Raw genomic sequence first — 13,958 nt, forward strand, 5'->3', positions numbered from 1 at the left:
CGTGCAATTTCCTAAATCGTAGCATAACTAGTTTATGTGCATCAACAATCATACCAAAAATCCTGAGGTCTTTAATTAAGGTTGTAATGGGGCCAAGGTAAAGGTAAGGATATATGTATAAGGCTAAGTGAGCTAATAAGTGAATCCTTAATTAGACTAAAATCTCACCTAACATACATATTTAGTAAGACAAAACTTTTTTACCTATTTTCCCATACTTTTCCCACTTTTGGATGTTACATGCTCATGTTTCAACTTTTGTTCTTATTCCATGTGCATTGTTTTTATTTTTACATTTGGGGAATTCTTTTGTATCCCCTTTATTAAATACTGAAAATATTTTTTTTAATGCACATGGTAATTTAATCACTTTGATTTCTCATGAGCATGCTTCCCAAAAATTTCTTAGTTGAATTATTTTATACTTTCAATTCTTCTACCTTTTGTTTTTATCATCCATGTTCCCAATAGGTTTTCCACATTTAAACTATTCATAATTTTCTATCTTAAGCTAACCAAGGATTCAACTTGGAATTTTATTTTGTTTTTCTGCTTAAGGCTAGTAGTGTGGCTAATAGAATAAAAGGGAATTTAAAGGCTCAAGGGGGTGATGACAAGTCATCTTAGCCTATTTTAACTAGTCTTTTTCTTTTGTTTTCATTAGAATTATGCACTTTCTTGAGCTACAAGCAAGCCAATTAGGTAGATTTTCATGTTTCCTTTGATTGAATCAACCATGTATGAATTCATGCTATTTCATGAGGTTTTATACTATAATTGTCACATAGCTTTGATGTGTTTGGTTGATTAATGATAGGTGAAGAAAGCTTGGAGAAAGGTTGAAGCAAGAAGGAATAGCTAGGAGTAAAGAGAAGACAATGGAATAAGTGAAATTGAATCAGGAAGCAAAAAGCTGGACCTAAAGTTAGCCTCAAACTTTTGCACAAACTTTTCGGTGAAAAGTTAGCCCCAACGTTAGCCCCTAACTTTTGGGCTAACGTTGGAACTTGAAAATCACTCCCTGGGTACCAAAAGTTTGCGCCAACGTTAGCCCCTAACTTTGAGGCTAACGTTGGCACATGAAAATCACCCCTGGGCACCAAAAGTTTACGCCAACGTTAGCCCCTAACTTTGAGGCTAACGTTGGCATGAGAAAAACAATCCCTGGGCACCAAAAGTTTGCGCCAACGTTAGCCCCTAACTTTGAGGCTAACGTTGGCACATGAAAACTACAAGGGGAGGAGCAAAAGTTTGCGCCAACGTTAGCCCCTAACTTTGAGGCTAACGTTGGCGCCACAAGTGCACCAAGGAAGGCCAACGTTGGTGCAAAAGTTAGACCCCTAACTTTTGCACCAACGTGAGTATCAGCAAGTTATGTTGGCTGATATGAAAAGTTAGACCCTAACTTTTGCTCCAACTTTTGGTCCAACTTTTGCAAAACTCCAACCCGGTTCAATTGGTTCACTTTGGTTCTTCTCCAAACTTCAAGAGCAATCAACCAAGGCCTCTTTCAACCCAATTCCACCAAGAGCAAAGGCCCAACTCAAGGCTTGAAGATCATTTGAAGAAAGTGTATAAATAGGATAGAATTCAAGTTCTTCGGGGAGCTTTTCTTTTAAATTTTCATAATAGTTTTCGGAGAGCTTTGGATATTGAGTGATCTTTAATTTCTTTGTCTTGGGGAAGGAGAATTCACTTCTCTTCCTCTCAGTTTTATTGCTTTCAATTTCTATTACAATTGTCTTGGATCTTGGGTTGAAGAATTGAAGAAATTCTGTTTCAATCTCATCCTTGGATCTCTCTGTTTATTTACTGCTTAATTGAATTTCAGTTTGGGTTAATTGTTCTTCATCTACTTTCTCTGCAATTTATTTTTCCCTTGCAATTGTTCTTGTTGGATCAAGGAAGGTAGTGAGATCTAGACCTGGTTTCTAGTCTCTGGACCCCTGAGATCTGAAATTCCAATTTACATTCTGTTTTTGCTTTTCATGTTCATTTACTTGTTTGCTTCAGATCCGATTCAACCCAAAACACTCTTTTACTTTTCTGCTTGATGCAATTTACTTTCCCTTGTTTAAATTCTGCAAATCCAATCCCCAATTCCCTTTACAATTCCAGCCGTTTACATTTCTTGCACTTTAAGATTCCGCAATTTACATTTCTTGCATTCTAAGTTTCTGCCATTTAATTTCTTGTTCTTTAAGATTCAGCACTTTAATTCCCTGTTCTCTTTAATTCCATGCAATTTAATTTCTGCAAATCACAAAACACTCAACCAAATCTTGATTCGCTTGACTAAATTAACCACTAAGCTAAAATTGCTCAATCCTTCAATCCTTGTGGGATCGACCTCACTCCCGTGAGTTTTTATTACTTGATGCGACCCGGTACACTTGCCGGTTAGATTTGTGTGTTTTGTGAGAAATTCATTTTTCCAACAAAATACTCATCAAGTTTTTGGCGCCGTTTCCGGGGATTGATTAGATTGACAATGATTAAGTGAGGTGGTAATCTAGATCAAGCACTTTTTCTTTAATTTTGATTAACCCACTAACTGTTTGATTTTTTGCTCAAACTAACTAATACTTCAATCTAGCAGTAGATTGAAGTGTCACTGGTTTTGTGCATTTCTCATGCTCTGCTTGTATGTCAGGTACAAGAAGAACCACACCCAATTTTCATGAACAAGACGAAAGAACTCTCAGGAGGTTCAGAAGAGCTGAAAGAGGGAAAAAAATTATTGGAGAAGAGGAATCAGACGAAGAATTCCAAGAGATGGAGGAACATTCAACCAATCCACCAGGTGGAGCAGACAACAACAATGACAACCCACCCCAGAGGAGAGTTTTGGCTTCCTATACCTTTGCAAATCCTAGACATTGTGGGAGCAGCATCTTGGCTCCAAATGTCAATGCTAATAATTTTGAACTCAAGCCACAACTCATCACTTTGGTTCAGAACAATTGCTCTTTTGGTGGAGGACCACTTGAAGACCCACACCAACATTTGTCCACTTTCTTGAGGATATGAAATACTGTCAAAACTAATGGAGTGCCTCCTGACAGTTACAAACTGATGCTATTCCCATTTTCTCTCAGGGACAAGGCCACTCAATGGTTGGAATCTTTTCCAAGGGACAGCATCAACAACTGGGATGATTTGGTAACCAAGTTTCTTGCCAAATTTTACCCACCTCAGAGGATTATAAGGTTGAAGGCTGAGGTACAAACATTTACACAAATGGAGGCTGAACCCATCTATGAGGCATGGGAGAGGTACAAGGCTCTAATAAGGAAATGTCCCCCTGCCATGTTTAATGAGTGGGAGAAGCTGCAGAACTTCTATGAAGGCTTAACACTGAAATCCCAGGAAGCTTTGGATCATTCAGCTGGAGGTTCCTTGCAACTCATGAAAACTGCAGAGGAGGCTCAAGAACTCATTGATATGGTGGCCAACAACCAATATTTCTTTGCTCATCAAAGAGGCCGCCAACCATCACAAAGGAGAGGAGTAATGGAACTAGAAGGAGTGGATTCATTCCTGGCTCAAAACAAATTAATGCAGCAGCAAATTCAACAACAATTTGAGTAAATGACCAAGAGGATTGATGGCCTCCAAGTTGCAGCAGTTAACACCAACCAACCATCAGCCACATGGGGGCAAAATGAAGAAATCCAAGAGGAGCAACAGCAGGAACAAGTCCAGTACATGCGTTCAAATCCAAATGAATTCTATGGTGATACCTACAACCCCTCATGGAAAAATCACCCCAATCTCAGATGGGGAGACACTCACAACCAAAACCAACAACCATGGCAGAGGAACTCAAACCAAAACAACCCAAGAAACAACCAAAACTACAACCAGCAGCAGACTAACCAAAACACATACAGAAAACCTCAAAACAACTACCCTAATCTCAACCAGTACCAATCCAACAACCATTCCACCAACCAAAATGGTTACCACCCACCACCCACATCTCACAACCCACCACAAGCACCACCTGAACCTCAAAGACTCACCAACTTAGAGACCTTGATAGAAAAAATGATGAAACACCAGGAAATAACAAACAAAAACCATGAAGCATCATTAAAGAGCCTAGAGAGGCAGATTGGGCAACTCTCCAAGCAAGTATCTGTTGAGAGACCTTCAAACTCACTGCCCAGTGACACAATCCCAAATCCCAAGGAGGAGTGCAAGGCAATACAATTAAGGAGTGGGAGAACATTGATAAGCAACAATGACACTACAAAGAAACAAGCAGAGAACATCAAAGAACCAACAGAGGATGAGAAGCAAGCAAAGGACGATGAAGCTAAGGAGCAAGTTGTGATGCCAAACAAAAGCACTGAGAAACTTAAAGAGAAGGACAACCAGCTACATAGCTCAAAGAAAGTAGCTCAGGGACAGCAGCAAATAGGAAAGAGCATCACACCCCCACTGCCTTATCCCCAGAGGTTCAACAAAGAGGTTAAAGACCAGCATTTTCACAAATTCCTTGAGATTTTTAAGAAGCTGGAAATCAATATTCCCTTGGCTGAAGCACTTGAGCAAATGCCTCTATATTCCAAGTTTCTGAAGGATCTTATCAACAAGAAAAGAAGTTGGCTTGAGAAGGAAACCGTATTACTCACCAAGGAATGCAGTGCTGTGATTCAACGGGGTATTCCACCAAAACTTAAGGATCCGGGAAGCTTTGTAGTCTCATGCACTATTGGCAAGATAATTCTCAACAAGGCTCTCTGTGACCTGGGTGCCAGCATCAATTTAATGCCTCTCTCAATGATGAGAAAACTTGCAATAGAAGAGCTTAAACCCACCAGGATGTCACTAGTCATGGCTGACAGGTCAATCAAGACACCTAGTGGAATTGTGGAGAATCTGTTAGTGAAGGTTGGGGAGTTTATTTTCCCAGCAGATTTTGTAATTTTGGATACTGAAGAAGAAGAAAACGACTCAATCATTCTGGGAAGGCCATTTCTACACACAGTAAGGGCCATCATTGATGTAGAAAAAGGAGAAATGATCTTCAGGGTCCATAATGAACAAATGGTCATAAATGTGTTCAAATCAATGCAACACGTTCCTGAGCAAGAGGATTACGTAAGAGTGGATATGATAGACAGTTTGGTGGAAGAAATATTGGAAAAAAATTTTCAAGAGCAAGAAGGAAATCAAGGGGCAACAGAGGAACAAGTGGCTGAGACCTCCACTGAGCCAGATGAAAGACAAGACAAGAAGGAAGATGTACGAAAACAAGAACTGAAACCTTTACCAACCCATCTCAAATATGCATTCCTTGGCACATCGGAAAGCTTCCCAGTGATCATAAATTCATCCCTGACAAAGAAAGAAGAGGGAGAACTTCTTGATGTACTCAAAGCCCACAAAGATGCTTTGGGATGGACCATTGATGACCTGAAAGGTATCAGCCCTGCAGTGTGTATGCATAAAATCCTCTTGGAAGACAATTCCAAACCAGTGGTTCAACCTCAAAGGAGACTAAATCCCACAATGAAGGAAGTTGTCCAAAAGGAAGTAATGAAGTTGTGGAATGCAGGGATAATCTTCCCAATATCTGACAGCCCATGGGTGAGCCCGGTTCAAGTTGTACCAAAAAAGGAGGAATGACGGTCATCACTAATGAGAAGAATGAGTTGATTCCTACTAGAACAGTGACTGGATGGAGGATGTGCATAGACTATAGAAGGTTGAATGATGCGACTAGAAAGGACCACTTCCCTCTCCCATTCATTGATCAAATGCTGGAAAGGTTGGCCGGCCATGCATATTATTGCTTTTTGGATGGATATTCTGGGTATAATCAAATCGTGGTGGACCCCAAGAATCAAGAGAAGACTGCCTTTACATGTCCATTTGGAGTCTTTGCATACCGAAGGATGCCCTTTGGGCTTTGCAACGCCCCTGCCACATTTCAAAGGTGTATGCTATCCATCTTCTCTGATATGGTCGAAAAGTTTCTAGAGGTCTTCATGGATGACTTCTCTGTTTTTGGTGATAATTTCAATGCTTGCCTAAACCATTTAACCCTTGTCTTGAAACGGTGCCAAGAAACTAATTTGGTTTTAAACTGGGAGAAATGCCATTTCATGGTACCCGAAGGGATTGTTCTTGGCCATAAAGTTTCAAGAAAAGGGATAGAGGTTGATAAGGCAAAGGTTGAGATCATAGAAAAACTCCCTCCACCAATTAATGTGAAATCTGTTAGAAGTTTCTTGGGGCATGCCGGATTTTACAGAAGGTTTATCAAGGACTTTTCAAAAATAGCCAAACCTTTGAGTAATCTGTTAATGCTTGATAACCCTTTTGTTTTTGATGAAAACTGCCAGCATGCCTTTGAAACTTTAAAAAATAGACTCACAACAGCACCAATCATCACACCTCCAGATTGGGAATTACCTTTTGAACTCATGTGTGATGCAAGTGACCTTGCAATTGGTGCTGTACTTGGGCAAAAGAAGGGAAATTTGCATCATGTCATATATTATGCAAGTAAAGTGTTGAATGAGGCCCAAAGAAATTACACCACAACAGAGAAAGAGTTGCTAGCTGTAATCTATGCATTTGATAAGTTTAGATCATATCTGATAGGATCCAAAGTTGTGGTTTACACTGATCATGCTGCACTTAAGTATTTGATGTCAAAGCAGGATGCTAAACCAAGACTCATCAGGTGGATACTGCTCCTACAAGAATTTGACATTGAGATAAGAGATAGGAAGGGCACTGAAAATCAGGTCGCTAATCATCTGTCGAGGCTACCACATGAAACAAGTCAAAAAGCATCCCAGCCCATAAATGAAAGCTTCCCAGATGAGCATCTTCTGCAGATCCAGCAAGCACCTTGGTTTTCTGACATAGCAAATTACAAAGTGGGAAGGAAGATACCGCAAGAGTTCTCTAAGCAACAAGTGAAGAAGTTGATCAATGAAGTAAGGAAATTTTCATGGGATGAACCCTTCTTGTTCAAGAGATGCTCTGATGGGGTAATCAGAAGGTGTGTTCCTGAAAGTGAAGTGAGGGACATCTTGTGGCATTGTCATGGTTCAGCTTATGGTGGACACTTTGGCCCAGAAAAAACAGCCGCAAAAATACTGCAGAGTGGCTTCTATTGGCCAACTATCTTCAAGGATGCCAGAGAATATGTACACCAATGTAATGAATGCCAGAAAGCAGGAGGATTAACAAAAAGGAATGAGATGCCTCAAAACTTTATCTTAGAATTAGAATTGTTCGATCTATGGGGAATTGATTTCATGGGGTCTTTTCCTCCTTCTTATTCTTTTAGATACATCTTGGTAGCAGTGGAGTATGTCTCAAAGTGGGTGGAAGCCATAGCCACAACCACCTGTGATGCACAGATTGTCCTCCAATTCCTTAAAAAGCACATTTTCACTAGGTATGGAGTGCCCAAGGGTCTTGTTAGTGATGGTGGTAGTCACTTTTGCAACAAACAGATGGAGAAACTCCTCCACAAATATGGAGTAATTCACAAAGTAGCCACACCTTACCATCCTCAGACTAACGGCCAAGCTGAACTTGCAAATAGGGAATTAAAGAAGATCCTAGAGAAAACAGTGGGAATCACAAGAAAAGATTGGGCTAGAAAGCTAGAGGATGCATTGTGGGCGTATAGGACAGCTTTTAAAACTCCTATTGGCAAGTCACCTTTTCAGCTATTGTATGGCAAATCCTGCCATCTCCCTGTAGAGCTTGAACACAAAGCTTTTTGGGCCACTAAACTCCTAAACCTTGATCCCCGAGCTGCAGGAGAAAAAAGGTTGTTACAACTAAATGAGTTAGATGAATTTAGACTAGAAGATTATGAAAGTGCTAAGATATACAAGGAGAGAGCTAAGAAGTGGCATGACAAGAAGATCACAAAGAAGGAATTCAAGCCAGGACAGCAAGTGCTCCTGTATAATTCGAAGCTTAAAATTTTCCCTGGCAAACTGAAGTCTAAGTGGACTGGCCCATACTTGGTGACAAAGATTTTTCCCTATGGGAATATTGAACTGCTAGATGAGGCAACAAAGAATCAATTCACAGCAAATGGTCACAGAGCAAAGCTGTATTTGGGAGGACAATGGGATAAGGAAAAAGAGGTTCAACACCTACAGCCCTCTTAAAAAGAATTGAAAGATGTCAAGCTAGTGACAATAAAAGAGCGCTTGTTGGGAGGCAACCCAACCTGAGGTAGTTTTCTTTTCATAACTTTTTCAATAAGAGTGTTGGATAACTGCTATGTATTGCAAGAAGCTAAGTTTGGTGTTGCACACCAAAAACAATCGAAGGGAGAATGTAGGATGCTAAGTTTGGTGTTCCACCAAAACTTCATTTAAAATTACATTCTAACTTCCTGCACATTGCTAGTTCCAAGCAATCAAACAGATTATTCAAACAACTTAACTGTTTTTGTTTAGTCTCATATTTATAACCTTTAGCAAGGACACAAAAGTTTGCCCAGAGTTAACCTATTGAATCAGAAGAAGTAGCAAGGAATTAAGTCTGGGGGTTAACCACCAATTGAAGATACTATGCATCAAGACTCAAAAAGGGGCACAGCAGAAAAGAAGAACAAAAGAAATGCAAACCAATAGGTTGTATCTATACTTAACTTTTTCTGTTGAGAAATACTTTTGATTGATGTCTTGTTAAAGTGTTCATTTAGTTCAAACAGATTCAAATTTCTTTTAAAATAAGTAAGCTAGTCTATGTGTGTGCTTGTGTGTTTACTTTCACTTGACAAGAAGCATGTTTTGTCCCCTGCATCTTTAAGTTCAATAAAAGAAATGTTTGAATGTGAAGCAAGATGATCTCTGTTAGATAGAAGTAGAATAAAAGTAAGTGGTGGTATGTGTGTGATTGTATGATAGCTCACTTTTAGTGAATAAAGAGCTAGGATATCTCCTTCTAAGTAAAGAGTGGCCTACTGTCTATGAATCTCAATTAAATAAAAATTCCTTGGAAAGAAAAACAAAAAGAAAGAAAGAAAAGAGATAGCCAAAAAGTGGCAGAACAAAAGGAAACAAAAAGAAACAAAGCTGGACACCAATAGCTTGAACTTTAAAATATATGCCTGTGGTGTCTTTGTACTAGGATCTGCTTGGATTAGTAAGCTCTTAGGAGTGCATCAACACTTGGTGACTTGGGTTAACTAATCACGGATCATCAGCTGAAAGTCCACTATCAAGAGCAACCTAACTACAAGGCATTTAGTAACCCAAAGAGGTGTTGGGCATCAATGTTTTAAGAAGGAATGAGAGCCAAGTGTCTATGGTGAATAATGTGTCAAGTATAAAGAAAAGGAAATGAACTTGCTACACATGACACTCAAATAAAGCTTATAAACAAAGTAATAGCCAAGGATAAAGGAATAATGAGAGGTCATAGAAGTATGTTACTTGAAGCTTGAAGGAGACTTTCTAGGCCTAGGAGTCAATAAGAAGTGAGTATTTACATATCCACACAAAATCCCATGAACTATCAATAATACTCTGCTAGCATGAACATCCTCTTCCATTTCATTCTTTCTTCTCAATAAATCTTTTCTTGCTTGGGGACAAGCAAGCTTTAAGTTTGGTGTTGTGATGACAAGTCATCTTAGCCTATTTTAACTAGTCTTTTTCTTTTGTTTTCATTAGAATTATGCACTTTCTTGAGCTACAAGCAAGCCAATTAGGTAGATTTTCATGTTTCCTTTGATTGAATCAACCATGTATGAATTCATGCTATTTCATGAGGTTTTATACTATAATTGTCACATATTATGAAAGAATGAATATCTTATGATTTTAAGCATAGCTTTGATGTGTTTGGTTGATTAATGATAGGTGAAGAAAGCTTGGAGAAAGGTTGAAGCAAGAAGAAATAGCTAGGAGTAAAGAGAAGACAATGGAATAAGTGAAATTGAACCAGGAAGCAAAAAGCTGGACCTAAAGTTAGCCTCAAACTTTTGCACAAACTTTTCGGTGAAAAGTTAGCCCCAACGTTAGCCCCTAACTTTTGGGCTAACGTTGGAACTTGAAAATCACTCCCTGGGTACCAAAAGTTTGCGCCAACGTTAGCCCCTAACTTTGAGGCTAACGTTGGCACATGAAAATCACCCCTGGGCACCAAAAGTTTGCGCCAACGTTAGCCCCTAACTTTGAGGCTAACGTTGGCATGAGAAAAACACTCCCTGGGCACCAAAAGTTTGCGCCAACGTTAGCCCCTAACTTTGAGGCTAACGTTGGCACATGAAAACTACAAGGGGAGGAGCAAAAGTTTGCGCCAACGTTAGCCCCTAACTTTGAGGCTAACGTTGGCGCCACAAGTGCACCAAGGAAGGCCAACGTTGGTGCAAAAGTTAGACCCCTAACTTTTGCACCAACGTAAGTATCAGCAAGTTATGTTGGCTGATATGAAAAGTTGGACCAAAAGTTAGACCCTAACTTTTGCTCCAACTTTTGGTCCAACTTTTGCAAAACTCCAACCCGGTTCAATTGGTTCACTTTGGTTCTTCTCCAAACTTCAAGAGCAATCAACCAAGGCCTCTTTCAACCCAATTCCACCAAGAGCAAAGGCCCAACTCAAGGCTTGAAGATCATTTGAAGAAAGTGTATAAATAGGATAGAATTCAAGTTCTTCGGGGAGCTTTTCTTTTAAATTTTCATAATAGTTTTCGGATAGCTTTGGATATTGAGTGATCTTTAATTTCTTTGTCTTGGGGAAGGAGAATTCACTTCTCTTCCTCTCAGTTTTATTGCTTTAAATTTCTATTACAATTGTCTTGGATCTTGGGTTGAAGAATTGAAGAAATTCTGTTTCAATCTCATCCTTGGATCTCTCTGTTTATTTACTGCTTAATTGAATTTCAGTTTGGGTTAATTGTTCTTCATCTACTTTCTTTGCAATTTACTTTTCCTTTGCAATTGTTCTTGTTGGATCAAGGAAGGTAGTGAGATCTAGACCTGGTTTTCTAGTCTCTGGACCCCTGAGATCTGAAATTCCAATTTACATTCTGTTTTTGCTTTTCATGTTCATTTACTTGTTTGCTTCAGATCCGATTCAACCCAAAACACTCTTTTACTTTTCTGCTTGATGCAATTTACTTTCCCTTGTTTAAATTCTGCAAATCCAATCCCCAATTCCCTTTACAATTCCAGCCATTTACATTTCTTGCACTTTAAGATTCTGCAATTTACATTTCTTGCATTCTAAGTTTCTGCCATTTAATTTCTTGTTCTTTAAGATTCAGCACTTTAATTCCCTGTTCTCTTTAATTCCATGCAATTTAATTTCTGCAAATCACAAAACACTCAACCAAATCTTGATTCGCTTGACTAAATTAACCACTAAGCTAAAATTGCTCAATCCTTCAATCCTTGTGGGATCGACCTCACTCCCGTGAGTTTTTATTACTTGATGCGACCCGGTACACTTGCCGGTTAGATTTGTGTGTTTTGTGAGAAATTCATTTTTTCAACAAAATACTCATCAGGGGGCTAACAAGGGTGGTGTGAAAGGTAGGTTATTTTGGGATAAGTGAGCTAAAATCAAATGATAGCGTCAATCACTCTTTTGGTATGTATCTATATTCTATATTCTATATTTGGACATATAGATTAAAACAAAGTAAAGAATATCAGAATATAAAAGAAGGGTGGAACACACAGGAATAAAATTATGGTTTAAATGTAACCATACAATTAAGCTCAAAACTCACAGGCTATGTGTTCTCTAGCTCAAAAATTATTTATCAGTTATGTATGTCATGCATGTTTAGTTAAAAATTCTCATTATTCTCAATGTAAAACTTATATTGAATGGCTTTAAAGTTTTAGTGTTACTCCTTGGTGAAATGTTGTTAACTTAACTACGTGATGTAATGCTATATATACAAGGTTTATGGATTTTAATCTGTTATATTCAAGTTCCTAGCTTACTTCCTTTTTATATTTATCAAATTAAACTAGGCTATAACTAAGCTATCTTATGTTAAAAAGGGTAAACTATACTAGTTAATCCACTAATAAGTTAGAATTGCAAACTAAACTAAATAACTAAATAACTAAAATATGAATTAAAAATGCAAAATATAGAAAATAGAGTAAAAATACATAAAAGTGGCAGTGTATAAGTACTTAGAAAACAAAAATAAAGAGAAAAATACAGAAAAATATCCCAAAATAAAAGAAAAAGAGATGTAGTAGTTCACCAAAATAAAATGCCAGAGATGGCGACCTCCCCACACTTAAAATGAAGCATCGTCCCTGATGCTCAGTCAAGCCGGGTGTGAAGGAGTGTCATCACTGGTAGGGATGGTAGCTAGTGTCTCAGTGGTGGTGACTGGCTGAGGATCTGGCTGCTGCAGAGGAGGTGCTGACTGGATTGGGATCTCCGGATCTGCAGCCTCAATCTGATGGGGAACCTCCTGATGTGGGGCAGCCTGCTCTGTGCCTGCCTGCGGATGGGTCTCCTCCTGGGACTGAATCTCCTCCTCGTGCTCATCCTCCTCCTCCTCTGATGGCTCTGATGGTGTGTCAGGCTCGGAGGGGATGTCACTGCCCTGTCGGATCATCAGCTTCAGATGCGCATAGCGTCACCTGCTGCGACGCTCCGATCTCTCGTACCGGCGCCGGTTATGGCGCTCCATCTCATCAAACTGTCGGAATAAGCGGTGCACGAGGCGGTACACTGGCTCTGAGGCAGGTGGAGGTGCAGTGGTGGTGGCAGGGGCAGCTGTAGAGGAAGAGGGTCCAGCAGACGGTGGGGCTGTCTCAGCAGTAGCAGTGAAGGGTGGTGGTCTGTAGCCCAAGGCCAGGAAGTTCCTGCTGTGAGGAATGATCTTCCTGCAGTCTGCCACCAGTGGTCTCTCATAGGCATCCTCCCATGGCACGTCAGCTCGACGGCTTAGCTGTGTAACCAGATAAGGAAAGGGGAGGGTGCCGCGGATGTGGACCCTGGCCATATAATACCGGATAAAGTGTGGCAAGTACAGGTCCTTACCCTCCATCACACACCATAGGAGGGTGATCATAGTAGCCGGGATCTCCGTCTCATGAGTACTCGGCATCACAAAATTACTCAGGATCTGATGCCATAACCGAGCCTCATCATTCAAATATGCCCTCTTGATCCCTCTAGGCATGGTGGTGTACTGACCCATCTCCCAAGGAACAGTCGGGTCAAGGGCTTTCCGTGCCTTAACAGCATCCCAATCAAATCGCATATGGCGCATGTCCTCCTCAGCCTTTTTGTAACCATCAGGTTGATCGGACTTAGGTGGAAGCTGTAGGATGTCCTCAATGGCCTCCTCAGTGACCAGAATCTGCTTTCCTCTCAGGTTCACTGCATCTAGGGTGGTGATGTCGTAGTTGCAGTAGAATTCCCTAACCCAAGATGCATTGACCTCTGTTAGTGCTCTCTCCAGAAAGAACCAGCCTCTTTGCTTGATTTGCTCAGTGGTGTATTGCTGGAGTGCTTCTAGAATCTTCAGAGTTCTCTCCAGGAATAGGTTCATGGAGTTTGCAAATGCCGGATACTTCAGCTCACAGTATTGGTTTGCAAATTTTACGGAATCATTTGCAGGGAGCAGTTGGTTAGCTTTTTCCGGCTGGGTAAAGTTCTTCTCCCGCCCGGAGGAATCGTGCATGAGATCAATGATGGACACGGCTGATTCTCCTCTTTTACGCTTGCTAGTTGTAGCTTTGCCTTTACCTTTCCTCTGACTGGCAGACATCCTGAAAAACAGAAAACCAGGATATATGAAAATAGAAAAGCAAAAGGCAAAGAATCAATGAAAACACAAAGTGGCAAAGGAGAATTAGAATGAGGTAAATGAGTTAAGTAAATGTGCATTCAGGATTGTATAGGAATGAAAAGTTCAAAAGGAAAAATTCACAATCCAAAATGTAATTGAATTCATGTTAAACAGAAAAATTATCATG

The sequence above is a fragment of the Arachis hypogaea genome, chromosome 19 (genome assembly GCF_003086295.3).
Source record: "Arachis hypogaea cultivar Tifrunner chromosome 19, arahy.Tifrunner.gnm2.J5K5, whole genome shotgun sequence".
NCBI lineage: Eukaryota > Viridiplantae > Streptophyta > Magnoliopsida > Fabales > Fabaceae > Arachis > Arachis hypogaea.